Below are 20,606 nucleotides of genomic sequence, written 5' to 3' on the forward strand. Positions count from 1 at the left end.
GACGATCGGCTATAATTAGTTATGTGAGTTACTTGTGAGTTTATTAATAAACTATAATGTCCGGTTTCAATAAATAATCGAGTTCACCAACAATATTTTATAAAAGATCATACCTTTCCTACCAATACCTTAATAATTATACCTTTACTGAATTTACTTAGTACCAAAAACATAAATTTAATTAGAATAGTCATTCGTTAATGTGAGTTCATTTATTTTAATCACACCACCACTATTGAATGGTAATTCTTTAATGACCAAAATTTGAATAGAAACTACGTACACTACTGTTGTAAACTAAAATACACAGAGGTATAAAATTTATTTCTTTTGCTTTTTGCCAATACAGCCTGGACATGAACGATTTGCCCAGATTACTGTTAATAATTCTGTGTTTTACCTAAACCACTGCCTGCTCCATATGCTTTTCTTAAATAGGCGCATTTTGTGTACCCTTGGCAAGCCGCAAATCTTGGATACAAGGGTCTCTACTAAGTTTTTGAACTATATAATTGTTGTGAACTGTGGCACATAATACGCATACTGTTTTTTAAGGGTGACTAAGACTATACTATACAAAACGACATTACAAGTAACTATAACACTATTACATGTACATTATTGCACTGCGAAAGTCTAATCACGCGCAAAAGAATTGTGGGAGAATCACCTTTCTCTATTCAATCGAAAAACATCAAATTGTAATGTTACAATTCCGTTACATATATATCGCAATAATTATGAGTGTTCATCACGAATCTGCAATTAAACCACGTGGCTTTCTTTTGTTGCAAACTTGAAACTAAAACTTAGAAAGAAAACATTTTGAACCCTACCACCTTATAATGAAAGCCGTAAAGTTGAATATCTCCTGGCAAATGTGCGTATGGTTTGCAAAATGTGTGTTGTTTGAAAGTGTGTTGCAATTTTAATAACGGAGGATTAATCTTGTGGCGCTTGTTACTTTTTTGAACTGGGTCTGGTTGAACGGTACCTTACTGTATCACATTGCTTCATATAATAATGTTAGAATATTTCTAAGACTCGCCTGTCGTTCTTAAAGATCTTTGAAAGTCGTTACCAGGAGTCGGGAGCTTGAAAGTCTGACAACTGGTCTTTCCGAGGGCTATCGTGTTACCCAGGTTTGGAGGGTTGTGGAGATCCGACGGGCAGTCGTTTCATGCTAAATACTGGTACTCGGCTGTATCCGTTGGAAGATAGGCTAGGCTGGTAGAATATTTCCTAACAAGAGATAACCATAATAATTATGTATTAGATTTAATAATGTAGATTTTTTTTGGTGTCGTTGGGGTGGTAATGTAGTTTAAGATATTACCTTCAAACCAATTTACAGTAAGTTAATTTCTCACAGAGATACACGTTTAAATTATCTAAAGATCGTATTCAAATGTCCATACAGTTTATGTTTTAAATCCGAATATTTTTGCTTATTGCTTCAACCTATAAATAGCTCATTCGAATCTCATATATTTTCAAAGGAATACCAAACATTTCAAATAGTTTCTAAATAATGTTATCAATGAAACTTGGGTTATCGCGTTCAAGTTTATAAACTTTCACGCTTGATCGCTCCGTAAACCCAAGCTATAATGATAAATAAACCACAACAATTTTGATACAGCACCCGATAGCTGCGTGTAATGGAACGCGTTTATGCTACTTTTTGCGTTTCTTTTCACGCAGTTTGTGGTTAGGTTTGTCTTGATGCGTTTGACTTCGAGGGGTAAACAGTGGTCATGGGCGGAATTTTGATTATTTTTTTAGCTTTTTTTGAGTTTTACTTTACATGTTCATAAAAATATAGCTAATACATTATAAGGTAATCATTAAATTAGACTACGGCAACAAACGGTAGACAAAGTATAATCCCGTTATTCTCCGAGCAAATACGATCAATCAACTTTCTACAGTAAAAAGATTTTATGATTAAAATATATTATAATAGTTTATCGCAAAATCGGATCTTTGTCCGCATATTATGACATATCACTTTTTTAATTCTATGTTTCAAAACAACAACAAAATTTTAGTCAGAACCATACCGTCAAAAATCCCTTTTACATGGGACTATTTTTTTTTATATTAAGAAATATTTTAACAGCCTACACTTTCAAGTATAACAGGCGTAAAATATATGTCAATAACGTTTAAATGAATAATCTACTGCTAAATGTGCCCCAGAAACCGGGCATAAGTTGTTAGACTATAATATATCAGTAAGTCTATTATGAAAGCTACAGTTCCATAATTCCTTCATTATCTCCAATAATTGTACTAAACGTTCAACATAAGCATTTAACATAATTTCTACGACTCATATACATAACAATACGGCACTTTCACTGGGGATAGTCGACTCATTGGTGATAAGTACAGAATAGTGGCGACTCATCTCACTCAATACTACTAGAAAGTTGTTTTGGTTTTTAGAATATTTTTTTGTTATCCGTGGTGGTTCTCAAATATAGGTGGCAATGAGCGACCTTTGACGCAGAAATTCCGTTGGCGTGTGCCCGCTTAAACCACTGAACAGATTATTAAAGAGATGGCTACTAGCAATGAAGAAATAGTATTTGAGTACCAAAATTACTATTGATTACAAGGTTTTGATAAGATAAGCACTGTCCAGGTGATAGCCGAGTGATATAGTTTGCACCTCCCACGCAAGTGGTTACAGGTTTGAAACCAAGGCGATACTAATGACTTTTCGAAGTTATGTGTGTATTAGAAATAATTATCACTTGGTTCAACGGTGAAGGAAAGCATTGTGATGCAACCTTGCACGCTTTAGAGTTTAGAACAGTTTTGAAGGAATGCAATTGCTAAGTCCTCGACACGCAATTGGCCAGCGTGGTGGACTCAAGGTCTAACCCCTTCCTCATTAAGAAAGGTAACAATTGCCCAGCAGTGAGACATTCATGTTTTCACATTATTCTTTTTTTTTCATTACCGCTGCTCAAAATTCGGATTCGAATCGCATACATAAAGAATTTTAGGTTTATTGCTAAGTAAAAATGTCATATCGCAGAAACATTTTAAGCTTTACATCCTACTCGAGGTAATTCGTCGAGGCTTAAACATTAGTAATGCACAGAAGTGGAAGAAAGCAAATAAATAAAATAACATCAGTCATTATGTACGAAAATAATCGCCGAAAATAAAAATATTCTTTAAAAGCTGCATTAATATAATTACAGCCTGAGGACATATTATTAAGTTATACATTTTATTACGAGATCATTACAACAAATGACTTAAAGAATATAAAAACTAGTTTATTTTATTTTAATGTTTTCATTAAGTACTTCCTGTGTTTTAGCTATAACTCCTTTTATCACCTGATTTTTACCAGATACCAAGATAATAACACTTTTTTGAACAAATTTTTAATACTAATAAAAATAATTTTGTATTTATTTAAACAGAGCACATTCTTATTAAACAGGTGTGTTCGGATAATTTATTTAAACTTATCTGCTTATCTATTAAATTACATAGCTTCTTGAATTAATTTTTTGGAGTCTGAATAATTTAATAACTATATCACAAGAATCGTTTTAAAGTTTTCAGATGGATAAATCATTGTTCGCGAATAACGTCAAAAAGTTTTTCCTCACCTTACATAATTTCATTTCAATAATTGAAATGGCTTCATCTACCTTCAACGGGATAAAGGTTCATGAAAAACTAAACCAATTCGATCACTCCCTGAAAAGATTATCGAATTCTAAATCCAATCTCCTGGAAAGCCAAAAATACCATCAAACTAATAATACTATCAAGAACTAAAAGGTTATATACCACAATAAAATAATTACATACAAGCCAAAGCAAATAAACTGTACCTCGTATAATTGTCCCATTAGTAATAATCTTAGTAGTGATTTATTTAACGAGCATACGCATGCGATGTCTGATTACTTCATGTAAGACTAAATTGGATTATTTGTGTCACTTTTTGCACGTATCGATCAAAATTGTCACGATATTTACGATACGAGATGAGATAGTAATCTTAAGTTTTTAAAAATATTTTTTATAAGATTAACGTAGTCATTTTAAGCTCTTAAAACATTATGACAGATCGTGTCAAATTTTTGAGTGTAATGTCAAAACTTTTTGACAGAGTAGTCGAAATGATTCCGTTTTTATAACGTAATATTTTTGAAAATGGTTAATTTTAAAATTTTGAATCATCTTTTTCTTTGTTCACAGGTTAGTTCGAGTAAACTATAATCACGTGGTAAGTTTCTGTGATTCTTTCGATTTTCCTATTTTTGGTAGGTATTAAATATTGTTTTAATTGGTGACATGACAAGTGCATTCATTCTGAAATGTATTGACTGTAGTTCGATTCTCTGCTACTATAGACTACCGACAACGGCTAACTATCGAAAAATATTATATGAAAGACCGATCAGCGTCTCTAACGGACGTCGTATGAACTATTTTGGCAGTACATTTTAAATGTCAAACGTTCGATACTCGATTAACTCGATGGTCCGAGTTGTAGAGAATCGCGCTACAGGTATGTATTTATAAAGAGGTTTATACGTGACATAAAAATGCCCACAAAGTATTAACTTTCTTAACTACTGTTGATAAATATTCAACATTAATTATGCAAATGTTGGTGTCATAATGCATTTTATAACTTAATCAAATCCAACCAAATTATTATGTGATAACTTTCAAATAAACAAATTCTTACGCAAACAAAATAAATAATGCATTAACTGATGTCATTAACCTCTAGTTTATAAGTTAGCCTGAGCCTGCAATTCTGCTTGCTGATAAAGATCACTCTGTATTTTTAAATCTTTAGTTTGATCCAAATAGTATTAATGACTTTTGAAGTTGATATATTGGGTTGTTACCCGTTCTATAGATACTAATATTCGCATGATTATTTCCTTCAGAGTGTGAGAGTGTGTGTGTGTATCTCTACAATTTGACGTTTCTGAAGTATTTTTAATGGTCATTCAACAATAATAAACATTCGATATACTATTCTCGTCCTCAAAATACAATATATGAGAGAATTTTATTAAAAAATCAATAAAAATATTCATGATCTATAGATGTACTAATGACAACTGAAAATGCATTTTACATGAATAATAATATAAAAGTTATAATTTATTGTTATATTTTTTGTTTCCGCAACTATGAATTAGATAGTTGATTGTCAACATTTTACAATAAATAATAGCTAAAGACATCCGAAATGCATAAATTTCAAAATGTTAATGACATTGTTTTTATTAAATTACATTTTTATTTAAATGAATGCTATTTAAAAGATATATTTATTTACTGAACAATCCTATTTAGAATATCATACACATATTTAATTTTACATTGACTTTATTTCTAAAGCAATTTTGCATTAATTGATTGTATTCATTTTCATATTTATTTATTATATTATTTAATAAATATATTTTTGAAAACATGGTTAAAATTTGCAAATATGAGATTTAATAAGTTTTGAATTGCCGTAAAAATCAAAATCGAATCATTTATTCATTTAGGTCAAATGCTGCCATTTTTGATAGTCAATGATACAGAGAGTGAATTAACCGCCAGTTCGTAAGGTAGGGCCAATGAAAAGCTGGCAAGAAACTCCTCGCCACATGTATGTACATAGTTAATCGGAATATAGACACAAAGACAAAAAGGACATGAGGTGTCCTCTCAAAAAGCGTTAATTACCACGAACACTTAATATACATTTCATATTTCTCATCAAGCAATTCATTTTCCTCATTTATTAGCAAGACTAAGTGAGAAACAGCTGAGTGTAAGCGTACACCGGCGCAGGCGCATAGATGCCGCCGCGCACGAGTGCGTATCTGTCACGTCTCGCTCAGACAACTTGTAATGCGTGACAAAACTGTTCGCGCGATACTGTGTCTCGAGTTTAACGATAGATATGTCTATAACATATCTATCGTTAAACTCGATTTATCGTTTTCTAGCCTTTCTTCCAACTATGTACGAGTCGGCTTCCAGTCTCACTGGATGCAGCTGGATACCAGTATTTAACATGGAGCAACTGACTATCCCAGTTACCTTATAATTTGATACCCCACGGTACGTCTGGTTGTCACTTTCAAGCTTCTGACTACTGGGAACAACTGTTATAGATCTTTGAAATTTTTTCTATCTCGGATTTGAACTCTATCGTATCAGATTAGAGATAATGACATCAAATTGTACTCTTAAATATGTAACACGATCAACTAAAAACCAAATAGCCTTATAGGCTCTTATATCTATCACCTGAATTTGTAAACCTTTGTCAAAGTTCTGCCCTATATTTATACCAAATTATTATAGTTTTTTTTCCATTGGGTACAAGGAAAAACGTTCCAAATGATTCCAATACTAGACAAATTAACACGCAATGAATCAAAGTCCTTTTATTTGGAGGCACCTCTCACGGTACAAAAGACGTCTCTACGACTGTTAATTAAATGGGAACTGGTTTGGACTTCGCAATAGATTAGTGGTTTTATCACATGTAGGTACTGGTTGTCAAGATAATATTCATACTAGGGCTGTGATGTATAAGAAAAGGACGTAAATCAATATAATCAACTTGAAAACAATAGATTCTTGAAATTTTTTTCATACCTGCTCAATCGCGATTTTCTGCTATTTAAGATATTCTTTGCTTAGACCATCCGCGATATGTAGTACAGTTCATAAGAAGTTATTTTTGGTCAAGTTTTATTTTTGTCATTCGCATGTAAATACATTTGAAAAGGCCCTGAGACGTAAAACAGTTTTAAACGCTGGAAATTGTTTTTATAAGAACAATATAGAATCCTCCACATAACTTAAATATGTATTACACAATGACTCATATACACGTGCAAATACATCAGCTAACTTGTTCAGCCACGCGATCATCAAACACATCTGTATCATGGTAAAAACTGACAGATGACAAGCCTACAGGCATGCTCTGACCTTTTGTTCGACAGACAAAAGATAAACAAAAACTTAACCTTCAGAACATCGTGAGTTCATCTCCTTATGTATGTGGACACGCTAGTGCGGTTAGTTGCTAAAAGTGCTTTGCGCAAAGGTTTGATGCATGGTTTGCTTCTTCACTATTTTCATAAAATTGACAAGTGCCCATTAAATGTGCAATTATTATTGTCAACTTTATGAAAACAAATAACTTCGCTTGCGTCACTTAAGAGAGAATGCGTCAAAATGTTCCCCGTTTTTGTTATATTTTTACTGGAAGGTACTCTGCTCCTATTGGTCGTAGCGTGATGATATATAGCCTATAGCCTTCCTCGATAAATGGGCTATCTAAAACTGAAAGAATTCAAATTGGACCAGTAGTTCCTGAGATTAGCGCGTTCAAACAAACAAACAAACTCTTCAGCTTTATAATATTAGTATAGATAATAATGTGTCCTAAATTTAAGGACACATCATTTAGATTCGTATAATACTATGAAATTTCAACTCACTCAAGCAAACTTACACGTGTTAAAATCAGGTCATTGAAATAGGCAGACACAAAATTTCCTACGAGCTATTGGTTACTTGCACCCTGCTGTAATGAATAAACCAACTTTACACCGTACACAGTAAATAATACACTATAAATTTATCTGTTTTGTATTAGTTATTAATCAAAAAATTACTATTTGATTTCTCTTTGAAAAGCTTTTATTGACTTCAACTTATTTGATCACAACAGTACTATTGAATTTTACCAGACATATGAAATTTGAAAGCGCACAAGTGTGGACATTACAATATTATAATATCGAAGATATGCAACGTTCTAAACAAGTTTGTTACTTCGTGACCCGGATTTTAAGCTTCAATATTAAATATATACTTATCGCTTATTACTTTTTACCAACAGTTTTAATAAGATCGTAATCTTGATTGGATTATATGCTTGTTTTCGGCTCTAGTAATCTTAGTTATTATAATAACAAGAGTTTTTAGGTCATCGGTCTGTAGACGGTAAATATGAGTTAGCTTAGATTAGTTTGTGTTTTGTCTTTTTTATTTACAGAGAGTTTTTGACTGCGTGCGTAAATTACGTTTGTTAGGATAGATAAATAATTGAATTTTCAAAATAGTAAATAAATATTAGGAAAAGTAACCTAAAACTACAGCCGTGTAGTTAAGTCATGAACGTGTCAGAAAATGTATAAACAGAACTTTTTAAAATACTATTCTTGCTCTAAGATTTGCTTTTTCATCACGGGAGCTTTTACAAACATATAAACAACGAACTTACGGAACAACCTACTTAATTCAGCACTAGCTGTCTGCCTGCGGCTTTGCCCGCGTGGTATTCAGAATCCTTTCTTAGTGCTCTTCTACACTTCCTGAGGAATCTTCATACAAAGTCATAACTCTCTACGCTCAGTAGTTTCGACTGTGCGCTGTCATGATCTAGATTTTAAAACATACGACAGTTAAATTAAAAATAAATTACGTGACACCCCTCATCAATATTTGTCTATCAACAAACGCAGATTAGCAGTCAATCATAAACTATAATCGATTTAAAACCTGACTAACATTACATAAACACTTATCTATACTAATATTATCTATACTAATATTATAAAGCTGAAGAGTTTGTTTGTTTGTTTGTTTGAACGCGCTATCGAGGAAGGCTATAGGCTATATAACATCACGCTACGGATATTAGGAGCGGAGCAGCAACGAAAAATGTTACAAAACGGGGAAAATTTTGACCCAATCTCTTAGGTGACGCAAGCGAAGTTGCGCGGGTCAGCTAGTTTATTTATGTAACTTCATCAAAACTGTCTCAGCAATTTTGGAGATTATATAATTTTTTGATTGTATACTCGTTCTATGCAAATGTTTTATGTAAATGCATGTTAATATTGATTAGTGTGTACGGATGTGAAAAATAATCTGAACCAATTAATATTGGTATCAACGAGTTAGATAATATTCATTAATTATTTATTGATTTATTACTTATGCCCGCGGTTCCGCCTGTGTTATAAAATATGTACGTAAAACACACTCCAAAATGTTGTAAGATTTTGTGGTGTATCTGACTGCTAATCAAGAGGTCTTGGATTTGATTCCCGTGTCGGGCAAAGTATTTATATTACAATATATCTTAATTGTAGTCCAGAGATTGGCAACGTGCCCGGTTAATGGCCAAAGGCTCGCCCTATATAACATGGGACTAACATTGTAAATGACGAAGGTGGATTTTTATACGCTTCTACCAAGAAAGTTACATTTCGGGTATAATAGGCGTGATATTATGTACGTACTATACTTTAAATTTTTTACCAAATCAGTTCAGCCAAGTTTTAAAAGTAATACCGTAAAAAACTTACCTGTACATTGTGGAGACACTTAAACACTGTAAACAAACTTCTCTACAGTTGGTTGGTTTGAACAAACTGATCGAATATAAGCCAAGAGGTTAAGAAGATGAATCATAAAGGTGAAAACAGTTTGAGATTTCATCTTACATGCAGATCAAATAACGTAAACGTTTTAATGAAAATTGATCCATAAATAAATAAACAAATATACAGTGTGTATATTTTACTATAAAGATTTTCGACAGTGTAGGCAGTGAAATACTATATTCGGTCGGCCCGTGGCACTAAGGAACTAAAACTCAAGGCTAGTATTCAAACTTTTTAAAGAGGAGTTGGGAAAACCTAATAACACTCTACCCGAACTGGAATGAAAGCCTGTACCACATTTACTGCCGCTTAGAGTTGAAAAACTGAGGTAAAATAAGTAGCACCCTGTACCACATCCATATTTTATAATGTAAACATAAATAACTGTTTGTTTTTAAATTAAATAAAAATATAAGAGCCCTTTTAAAGACTCAATACCTCGAATTGTGCTACCAAACTCATCACGGAGCTACATAAAAACAGTCTATTTCAATGTAAGTTTACGTTATACTTACTTGTTTGAAGTTTTTTATTCTGTCTGGTTGTGAATTATATTAAATACGTATTTAACTTAATCAAAGAATAGGGTAGTTGACTTGATCAACAGAAAATTAATAAACTTGATAAAAAAAAAATTGTTTTTTGAATAATGTTCAAATAGCACATTGTGTTGAAAAGTGGCATAACACCAAGAAAGATACGACGTAATTACATTCTCTCTACATAAACTAAGTTATCTAAGTCATCTTTTGATTTTCGTTCGAGTATGGCTGACGACTATAAATAAAAACTTCTGTAATTTCAGCTCAATATAAAAATGGGAGGTTTCAATAAGTATCAAATGCTAGTTTTCATTATCGTGCCGTTATTTCTGACTGAAGTGTCGTCTTTCTGGGATGAAGGCACGACAACCCACAAAATGGACATAAATGAAACGGAACAGTACTCAAGATTCCTGTGGCAGAAGTCTTTGCCACCGGGGTGGAGGATATTCTATAGATATTTTGATTGGGATGAACTGCAGTTCAGAAGACGATTGTTCACTTTTGCTGGATTAAGCCATGGTATGATGTGGGCCATTTTAAGTCTTACTAATCGTTGGCATTATTTAAAAAATAATTTCAGATCAAAATCGATCTGACCAACAAAAAAGTATAAGTTTGTGACGAACTGAGAATCTCCTTTTTTGAGTTGGTTAACATGTTCATAAATAAAAAAGTTGAGTCATTCACACATTATTGTCCCACTGCTAGGCATTATTCTCATCTTGAAATGGGGGAACGGGATCTTAATTTCACCACGCTGGTAAAGTGCGAGTTCATAAATAATACATTTTTATAAATCTAACTAACCTTAAGTTACACGGCAGTGTGTCACATTTCATCGCAGGCACTAACGTTTCATAATTAATGCTCTCTCAAAAACAAAGTCTACGGTCACAAAAATAATCTCATAACTTTCAGATTTCATCAACCTCGGCTCAGCTCTGCTTCTAAATAGAAGAACACTTATATCAGCTGCAAATTTGTTAGACCCTTACATGGACAAGCAGACCGAACTACGTATCTGGGCTCTGGGCAGATTTGGGTACAACGACACCCCTTGGCGGTACCGAGTGTGGAGAGTCACAAGACTGTTCCCAAGAAGTCTGAACATAGAACATTGTCACGGCGCATTCTGCTACCATTCCCCACGCCATGATATCGCCATAATCCACAGTCTAGACCAAATGTACGTCAATAATTGGTACCCAGCTCGATGGCACTACGCTTTCAGGGCACCGTTAACTTCCAAACGTTCAGATTTACTCAACAACAAACTCTGGTACGGCGGCTGCGGATACAAAACCATCAAATCGATATACACAAATTTCGAAATGGTTTACGCTAAAACAAGGATCCGGTATATTGTGGACTGTTCAATGTATTTCCCGAAATGGTGGGGTAAATTTATTTGCATAAGGAACGTGGCGAATTTTCCTTGTATTCCTAATGGGGCTGGTCTTTTTGATGAGCATTATCTTGTAGGTATAGGCTGCTTTGAGATTCGTGTGAATGAAAATAGGATCTTCGTGTTCACTGACCTAAGGTACTATATCGACCATATTTATTTCGCTGCTCGGATATCGTTTGGAGAGTATTACGAGTACGCTTACCCTCAATGGGGTGTGAAATTCTTTTGGTTCACTAATATTAGCTTCGGTAATAATCCAGCTATTCCTCATTGGCAGACCTATTATCGTGATTACTTTCCTTTGGGGAGAAAATAAGTGCCTATATTACTATTTTAAAACTATACAACCTCTTACCCCGGAGGTGATAGAAGATATGTACAGGAATGCACCCGCCATGTATGATTTACTAAGTTGGTCTCATGTAATAAAGGGCAAGTCTATTTATTGTCAATGCCATAAAACTTTGCATTTAGCCCAAATCGGGAATAGAATTTCGTGAACAGCAGGCGCCTTTAGTACCATAGATAAGATAAAATAAACATGTATCGATTTAATTCATTAAGATTTAAATATTTTATTAAAAAAATATTATAATTTTTACAAACAAATTGTAATTAATTAAGTGCTCAAATAAAGTAAATCAAAGCCTTTATTCCGTTTTTTAAGTTTAATCTATGAACCAAAACGTGCCTTAAAACCTACCTCTCTCTCTCTTCAATGCTACGAATCAGTAATAGTATAATACCATAATAATATGGTAGTTCCTTAAAACCTACCAATGACTATCAAATAAATAATATAACAACAACCTTAAACACTATCTAAAGAGCATCACTTCTGCTTACCCCTCAAACACATGACATTGCAGTTTCAGCGACAAACATTTTCACCCATTCCGCATTCTTCAACACACGCGAACATCACTAATTGGATTATGGAATCCAATTAGAAATCAACTACCAGCCTCTGTATCGCATACCACGTAATACATTACCACATATCATCCATCGAAGATTCTTCTTCAATGATAAACTACGCAATGGATGTCACATCTTGCGTGTGCTTGTACCAATGAGTTTCTTAGTAGTGACGAGGCAAAACAGTGTGACAGTATTTCAACTTTCGTTCCACATTTCAAATTGAAGATTTGTTACGATAAAACTCTTTAAAGAAACAATATGAACAATTTCTCATGAGACTTCGTAGGATTTGCACTGAAAGTTTGTAATTGCAATATTCTTTTGTTTTCGATGACAATACAAGTAATTAGGTACGTTTAAAATTATATATTTTATCTTTTTTGTAAACTGAATTTTTGGATGATTTTATCTTGTCGTTAAACTAAATTATGACTTAAAACCTAATTAACTTTGATACCTAACTTCCTTTTTTAAGATTTTAAATCACGATCTATAGATATCATTCAAAGATTATAATCCAAATCATATCATTGTATCTATTCTCGTGCAATTACAACTAAAATTTAAGTTATAATTATACTTACTACAATTATTACATAATTTATTAAGAATTTGGTTTAAGGTATCAAAATTTCAAACATCAGTGTTAACAGCTTAAACAATTGACAGTGTCCTATTTCTTACGCCTCTTTTTTTTGTAATAAGCTTAAATACTAATTATCCTATAAGTCTTATTATAATCTAGATAAATCGAGCTCTGTACTCAGTTGTTAGACTATCACAAAGAAAGCCTTAAAATAAATATGACAGGATGCATTGAGCTATTACAAATGCGATGCGTCAACGCACACGCATAGTTATGTCAACGTGACTGGCATATGTTGGCGGCACTTTTGATATGCAGGCGGCTTCGGCAATTTTCGGAAACACCTATAATGCCGAGCAGTCTCTGAATACATCAGTGTTTGACGTGAGAATGAGAAATGCACTTGTATCATAGGTAATTTATTTTACACTAATTTTGTTTAAAGCACAGTGATAACAGATAAGCATGGGTCTTCCGTAAGTTCGAGCCCCAAGTAACACAGTAATAATTTTTATAAATATATAACAACAAGAAAGCATAAGCGGAGCTGTGCGAGACAGCTAGTTACTAATAATATAATTATTATTACTGACTCTATCGGTAAAGGATTGTGATGAAACCTTGCATACTTAAGAGCTTTTCAACATAGTTATTGAAGGAACGCAAAGATCCAAACCCGCACTTCTTCTTCTGTCGTGTCAACACTACTGTGACACTACATAATGATACCTAGATACAGTTTATTCCAACCGCACTTAGTTGGCGTAGTGGACTCCAGGCCTAATAAATCACACTCACAACATATTTCGGGACGAAACCCGGAAAACCTTCCAAAAGTCATTGATATTTTGCCTCCAATTCGAACTCTCAACCATTTACCTGAGAGACGCTTAAACTACTCGGCTATTACATCACTAATTTTATAGCTAAAAACGTTTCTAGATCTTCACAACGTAGTTAATTGGCCACAATATCCTAGAACTATTAAGGCCATTAGTTTATCCTCATCCCTTTACCCTATATAGCAGTGGGACTATTCTTTTAAACGCGCAATCATTTTCTTTAGAGACAGGAACTGTTGAGTGTCAGTCGTAATATGTGTGCTCGTTCGCGTAGCTATGTCACCCTTGTCACGTACAGTTGATAACAAAAGTGTATAACATTTATTTCTTGAATCACATTTAAAAGAAATGGCTTGCGGTTTCCTATATTATTAGTATGACGTGTGTGTCATAGATTCGTGCTAAGCTAAACTAAATGCGTTTATAGTTTATATTAATACTTTATATTTTTACGCCAAAACAGCTAAAGCTTTTGAGACAAATTTGATAGGTAAGGTAGGTTATGTCTGCGACAAGAAAAATAGTGTATATTTTCAAAAAAACCCACAAGCCTCGTTGTATTTTGCGATGAGTCAACATTGTTCTCCTTCTTGCTGATAGCTACTAATTTACTGTATCTAATTGGTACAAAAACTCAACAATACTACCTAACCTAGAAAACAAAGTCTAGATCAAAATCCCAGTACTAATGAGTCAGAATATGCTTGCGTAAAATACCACCCTGTCTCATTATGGGCCTTTCTTCCAACTATATTGGAGTTGGCTTCCAGTCTCACGGGATACAGCTGAATACCAGCATTTTACATGGAGCGACTGTCTATCGGTCCTCCACAACCCAGTTACAAAATATTATACTCGCTGTTTGAAATAACAAACAGTAAATAAAATATAACGTTAACACTTTTAGCGACCAAGGGGACTGGAAGTCTAGGGGAGAGGCCTTTGCTCAGCAAAAAACACAGAAAAAGGCTAGATAAAAAAACACTTTTGTACTCGACTGTACATTAAAGTACCTTCGCGTATATTACGAGACGCTTGGTGTTTGATGCGCCCGCGCCGCTTCGTGATACACGCGGGCCAATTTACTGCAGGGCTGTCACAACATTTCACAACAAAAAATATAATCTAAAATGATTGAAAATGTTTAAGTTTACGCTACCATCTTTTTCTACTTGTTAGATCAATGATTTGTCTATATATAGCCCTACATATTTTTTAATTGACCCCAAGGAAAGGATAACTGCAATTTTTAAAAGTAAATCCGGCACTAAAAATTCATCCTGCCCACGGGACTTACGATAACGGACAACAAACAAAGAATGTTCAGCCCGAATAACTATTTGGTGAGTGAAAAAACAATTATTATTTCATGACGAACCAAAACCACAGTGGCATGGTCACTACCTTTTTCACTCCACCATCCAGATGCCATCGTTTCGGGCTCTCGACCGTATAACCTAAATTAATTTATTTTCAGTAATAATCATTTAATTAATCATTTCAATTGATACCCAATACCTATTATTGTGAGCACAATGCCTAATAAAAAGCAAATAAAAAAGCTAATTGTCCATTTCGACACACTGATATTGAACTAAGAAGCCAACAGAAGCATTCTTGAAAAAACAAACTTAACGCTACAATTGAAAAAACCAAGACTGTTTAAAAAATGTTCTAGGAAATTTATTTACTGATCGCAAAACATAACTTTGTCAAACCACTGCACATTTGCAGTCAGCTTCAACCTTATTTAAAAGACAATAAAGGTGATTTTCGTCTATCAAAGTGTGACAATAAGTTTGTCTTAACGGTCAACTACCTTCTACATTCTAGTTGCCTGGTAACGGCAATGCTTATTTACTTTAACAAAAAAAATGTCACGACAGTGTTTACTGTTAAGATCATTGATTTTTTCAAATGACCCTTTGATAACCGTGAAGGCGATTAACCAGGAACTAAGGTAGGAAGATGAGTTTTTAGACCTAAAGTAATAAGAACAAAATTGAGTTCTTACGGTTAGAATTTTATACCATCAAAAACATTCTGTAAAAACCTCAAGTCTCGCCGTAAAAAGTTGTGAGATCTATATAATACCAAGTCGATTAATCTATTTAGTCTCTACTTAAAGGACCTTCTGTCTTAAGTTATTACGTATGTTATTATCATGCCAATTTAAAAAAAATACCTCTTAAACCAATAGACCGACCTGGCCATCGCATGATTTGATTATTAGTGTGTATCACACTACACAGCACGACGAGAAGTTAATGCTCCTGAAATGTTAATAATGGCGAATTTGTGTTTTCTTGCGATGACCAAGTCGATCTATTTGTTTTAAAGGTATTTTTTTTAAATTGGCATGATAATAACATACGTAATAACTTAAGACAGAAGGTCCTTTAAGTAGAGACTAAATAGATTAATCGACTTGGTATTATATAGATCTCACAACTTTTTACGGCGAGACTTGAGGTTTTTACAGAATGTTTTTGATGGTATCTCACTTCTTTTTGTAGAGCGAACATAAGTCCAATTTGTATGAAAAGACGTTTTTTTTTCATAATTCAACATATTTTCCTATGGGAATGTTGTTAAGTTTCATGGGCTAAACACCCTTACCCACCCTATACCCCCTCCGTTATGCCTCATATAGTAGGTACCTTTTTACACCTATTTATTTTATTTTCTACAGTAATAATAATTCATTAACTGCAAATGTAACCTTGTAATCTTATACATTTATATGAGATTACAAAGTTATTGTTGCAGTTGGTGTATTTAGAAAACTGGACCGAAATTAGAAAATATTAAATTTTTCCCATGATTAAAACACTAAACCCTATTTGTATTCTAAATTTTAAGCTTCTAAGTCTGCTAGAAGTACCTTAGACTTTTGATGATCGGTGAGTCAGTGAGTCAGTGAGTCAGTGAATCAGTGAGTGACAAAATTCAAAATTTTAACAAGTTGTAATTCTTAAACGACTAGTTCAAATTGACTGAAATTTTAAATATACCGTGTTTATACAATGACTGATTAGTTGCTGAAAATCCAGGCTTCTTGTTTTATCCACAACGAAATTATAGGGGTGTCAAAAATAGCCCGAATTGCTTCGAGAAAAGGATGTTACGGCCGTGCCGCTTTTTTTTTGCTCGACTTGCGGGGGCACTTCCGTGCCCCCAGATTATGAAAAATTCACACTCATACTCAAAAGCTAGGTGCTTTAAAGTAGTAGTTTAGTTTACTAAGATGAATTAAGTTTACATCACCCACTTTTCACCATTAATTTTCGTTTCATGTGAGAAAAAACGATCCTATTGTCATATATTAAGTACGCCATCAGCGTAAGCATAAGCTACTTTGACAAAATGAGGAAAAGTTAAAACCGTTCAAACAAAACCTTGTGATCTGACTAACTAACGGCTTAACGGCTTGGAAACAGGCTTCCAAAGTCCATACTTTTTCCTACTTTAAACTTGAAAAACGTGCTAAATTATCTTAAAATACCATCTACCAAATATCTGCTGTAAAATGTTATGTTTCTAATAAAGACTAATGTAGTTCACATATTATTATTATGTTCGAATATAGAAAGTCTCTGTCCTGCGCTGACCATACCGTGTAAATCCGTATCACGGTACAAATGATCAGTATATAACTGCATGATCCGCTAGATCCACGTAATTGTACATCATTACATGAGCAATGTCATTTTGAATGTATATCTGGAGCGGAATTATCTAGTCACTAGTAATTCGATGCTTCATTCGCATGAAATGCTAAGAAGCTTTTTAGATTAGAACAGTTAAGAATGCAGTTACATGCATGATAGAAATAATTTCCGAGATCGCACTGCCGGTTTTCTTTTGGTCTGCCAAAATGGAATGCAACGCAATAGCCAAAAATACTTTTTTTAAGACTGCTCCCGCACTAAGTATGGTTCTTGTGTCGCGGGGACTTTAAAAACATACAAGTATTTGTGGATCGTACAAATATTTGTTTCGTGTGAGAATCTAACTTAACTACTACACTATGGAGGCCGTCCAAAAGGTCCTTTTACCTCAAAATTTGGTTCGAGGCTTTTTGTGTGATTAAAATTTCATTTATTGACCTTAGGGGAAGTTAGGTTCATAGATATCCGTGCTTTGAAAAACATGAAGTCAAATGCTGACACTCATGATATTCAATGATACAGAGAGTGAATTTACCGCCAATTCGGGAGGCAGAGCTGGCAAGAAACTCCTGGATACTCTTTTTAATCGCCAAATGGTTTTAACAATATTTCTATAAGGTTTAAATCATTTGTGTCACATGTAAAAATAACAGCGATTAACTTAGCATATAGAGAATAAACCGGAATAATGAGAGTGATATAAATGTCTCTGTTTTGAGCACATTCTTTTACAGTAAAAAAGTCAAGCATATATGACAGTTTCAACAAAACTGGCCAGCGAGGACTGCCAGTTGTGAAATACACTCAGCGGCAGAAAAAGTGGCCCAAGCGCTTATCGTGAATTTGTAAACAAATTAAGTAATATATGAAAGATATATTGTTGTAAGTAGTTGCGAAGTGATCTGTTTAGTGTTATGAAGTGTTGAATTTCAGATTAATTTAAGTGACGGATGACTTTTTCTAACAATGTGTGTTAGAACTGAATTCAGTGTTGATTCGAGAGGTCAGTTGAATTCTGTATTTTGAAATATTGCTGCACGGAAACGATTTTCTTTATGATTTTTATTGATTATTGGTCTATTTAGATTTTAGAAAAGATTTGAAGATGCCACTTACTGCTGAACAAGTGGCTTAGGTGGTCTTGTTGTCCGATCAGGGCCATTACCATTGAGAGGTGGCTGCATTTTTCAATGGATCGCGTACCACTTTAAGGTCTGCGATTAGGAGGTATCGTGAGACTGGTCTCTACACGCGGCGACCAGGAATTGGACGAACACGATGTACATCCGCAAGAGATGACCGATTTGTTAACCTCGAGGTGCTGAGAAACCGCTTTCTGACAGCGTTTGAGATTCACTAGAGGCTTCAAGCGGCACGCGGAGTCATTCTTAGTGAACAGAACATGAGGCGAAGGATAAAAGAACGTAATTTACAGGCAGGAAGACCAACCCAAGTACCAGAACTCGAGAAACACCATCGAGTTGCGCGATTACGATTTGCTCGTAAACATGTGAATTGGCTATCGACCAATGGAGCAAGTTCTTGTTAACCGATGAGTGCTGAGTAGCATTAAGAGCACCAAATGGTCGTGAGAGAGTGTAAAGACGCCATTAAGGACGGTTTTTTCCCAACACAACACGTCAGACGGTCAGTTACAAAGGTAGGTCTGTTATGGTATGGAGAGGTGTATGTTTGGAGGCACGTACGGAGCTTGTCATCGTAGATCAGCGCCTAACAGCAGCCGGGTACATTGAAGAAATCTTCCAAGACCATGTTGTACCACTTATGGATTTCATTGGTCGGGAGGATTAACTCTAATGCAGTTTAATGCGCGCGCTCATAGCGCCCGCGTTGTGGAATCGCACCTTGCTGATATCGGGATTCAAAAACTGGCTTAGCCTGCTCACAGTCCAGACATCAACCCCATAGAACATGTCTGGCACATGCTAAAAAACAGTGTATGCGCACTGCCCAACCCACCAGAATCACTTGGTGAGCGAGGAACCACTCTAGTCAGAGTGTGGGATAAAGTTCTTCAAGAAGTAATTAAAACATCCTCCAAAGCATGCCAGAATGCATTCAGGTCACCATAAATGCTAGAGGAGTTAACACGCGGTATAAACTAGATTTTTTCTTTGGTGCAGAATTAGGTTTTTGCAAAAACTTTCAGTAAGCGATTTCGACAAAAGCTGTATTTTTTAATTTTTCCCATTTTTGATTAAAAATTACGACTATTTAGTGTAAATTGTAACTAAACTTGTGTATAAACTGTTCAACTAATAGTTATAGCCAAAATAGTAACCATATATTGATATTCTAAAAAGTTTTATCGTAGTTTTGCTTTGGGCCACTTTTTCTGCCGCTAAGTGTATGTAAAACGTATAATGGTTTTCGGCAATTCCAAGTTGTGTAAACGTAAATAACGGCCATTATATGTAATAGGAAACCCATATCCTATAACATTCTAATTACAGGCATGGCCTTTAATTTCAATTTGTAACGAGAAATCATTTAATTAATTGTTCGACTGATTGGTTCGTGTGTGGTAATTGACTCCATGTAATAGGGGGCGAGACTATGGTCATTTAACAGGGAATGGTAATATTTTATTTTGGATTTGATCCCATGTTTGAAGCAAACGTAGTTTTCCAACCGCCTAGTGGTATTTATACTGAGCATCTCCGTGCTTCGGAAAGCACGTAAAAGTCGGTCCCAGTTGTTATCTTCTAAGATAACAGACGATACTAGGTTGGCCACAAACAATACGATAAATTATAAAATTGAAGCTAAAGTACTTCAATGTACAAAATTAACACTTTACCACTTGCCTGTACCTCCGTTTATTTCTATTATTCTTCATTCTCATACAGTCGTGAACAGAAATGCAAGACATTTATTTTAATCTTCAGGGATTATTATTTTAGTTTAAACAGAGACAACGCCTGAATCAGGATTTTATCGCAGAAAGGAAATCTTTTTGAGAACATTTCTATTGAAGTATTACAACGGCCCACTGTTGGTCAATTTGGTGGCTGAGATTTTCTCTCATTCTCTCTCGTTCCGAGACCAATACCACTAAATATTTCATTCGTTTTATATCCCAAGAAAAGGTCATTACACTAATGAAATTCTTTCACACTTTCAACATAAACAACTCTAAACA

General features: G+C 34.3%; 1 protein-coding gene across 4 annotated transcripts in view; it reads left to right on the plus strand.

The window, feature by feature from the left end:
* The window catches only part of mwh (multiple wing hairs), a 145,619-nt gene that overhangs the window by 62,973 nt on the left and 62,040 nt on the right, over positions 1 to 20,606 (plus strand). Inside the window, exon 2 of one of the 4 annotated variants that reach the window (XM_076117064.1) lies at positions 4,237 to 4,264. The exons of the other annotated variants lie outside the window; for them this stretch is intronic. The gene's annotated coding sequence lies outside the window, so the exon portion shown is untranslated. The remainder of the gene's footprint in view (positions 1 to 4,236; positions 4,265 to 20,606) is intronic. 4 annotated transcript variants of the gene reach the window in all.

The sequence above is a fragment of the Anticarsia gemmatalis genome, chromosome 8 (genome assembly GCF_050436995.1).
Source record: "Anticarsia gemmatalis isolate Benzon Research Colony breed Stoneville strain chromosome 8, ilAntGemm2 primary, whole genome shotgun sequence".
In the NCBI taxonomy this organism is placed as follows: Eukaryota; Metazoa; Arthropoda; class Insecta; order Lepidoptera; family Erebidae; genus Anticarsia; species Anticarsia gemmatalis.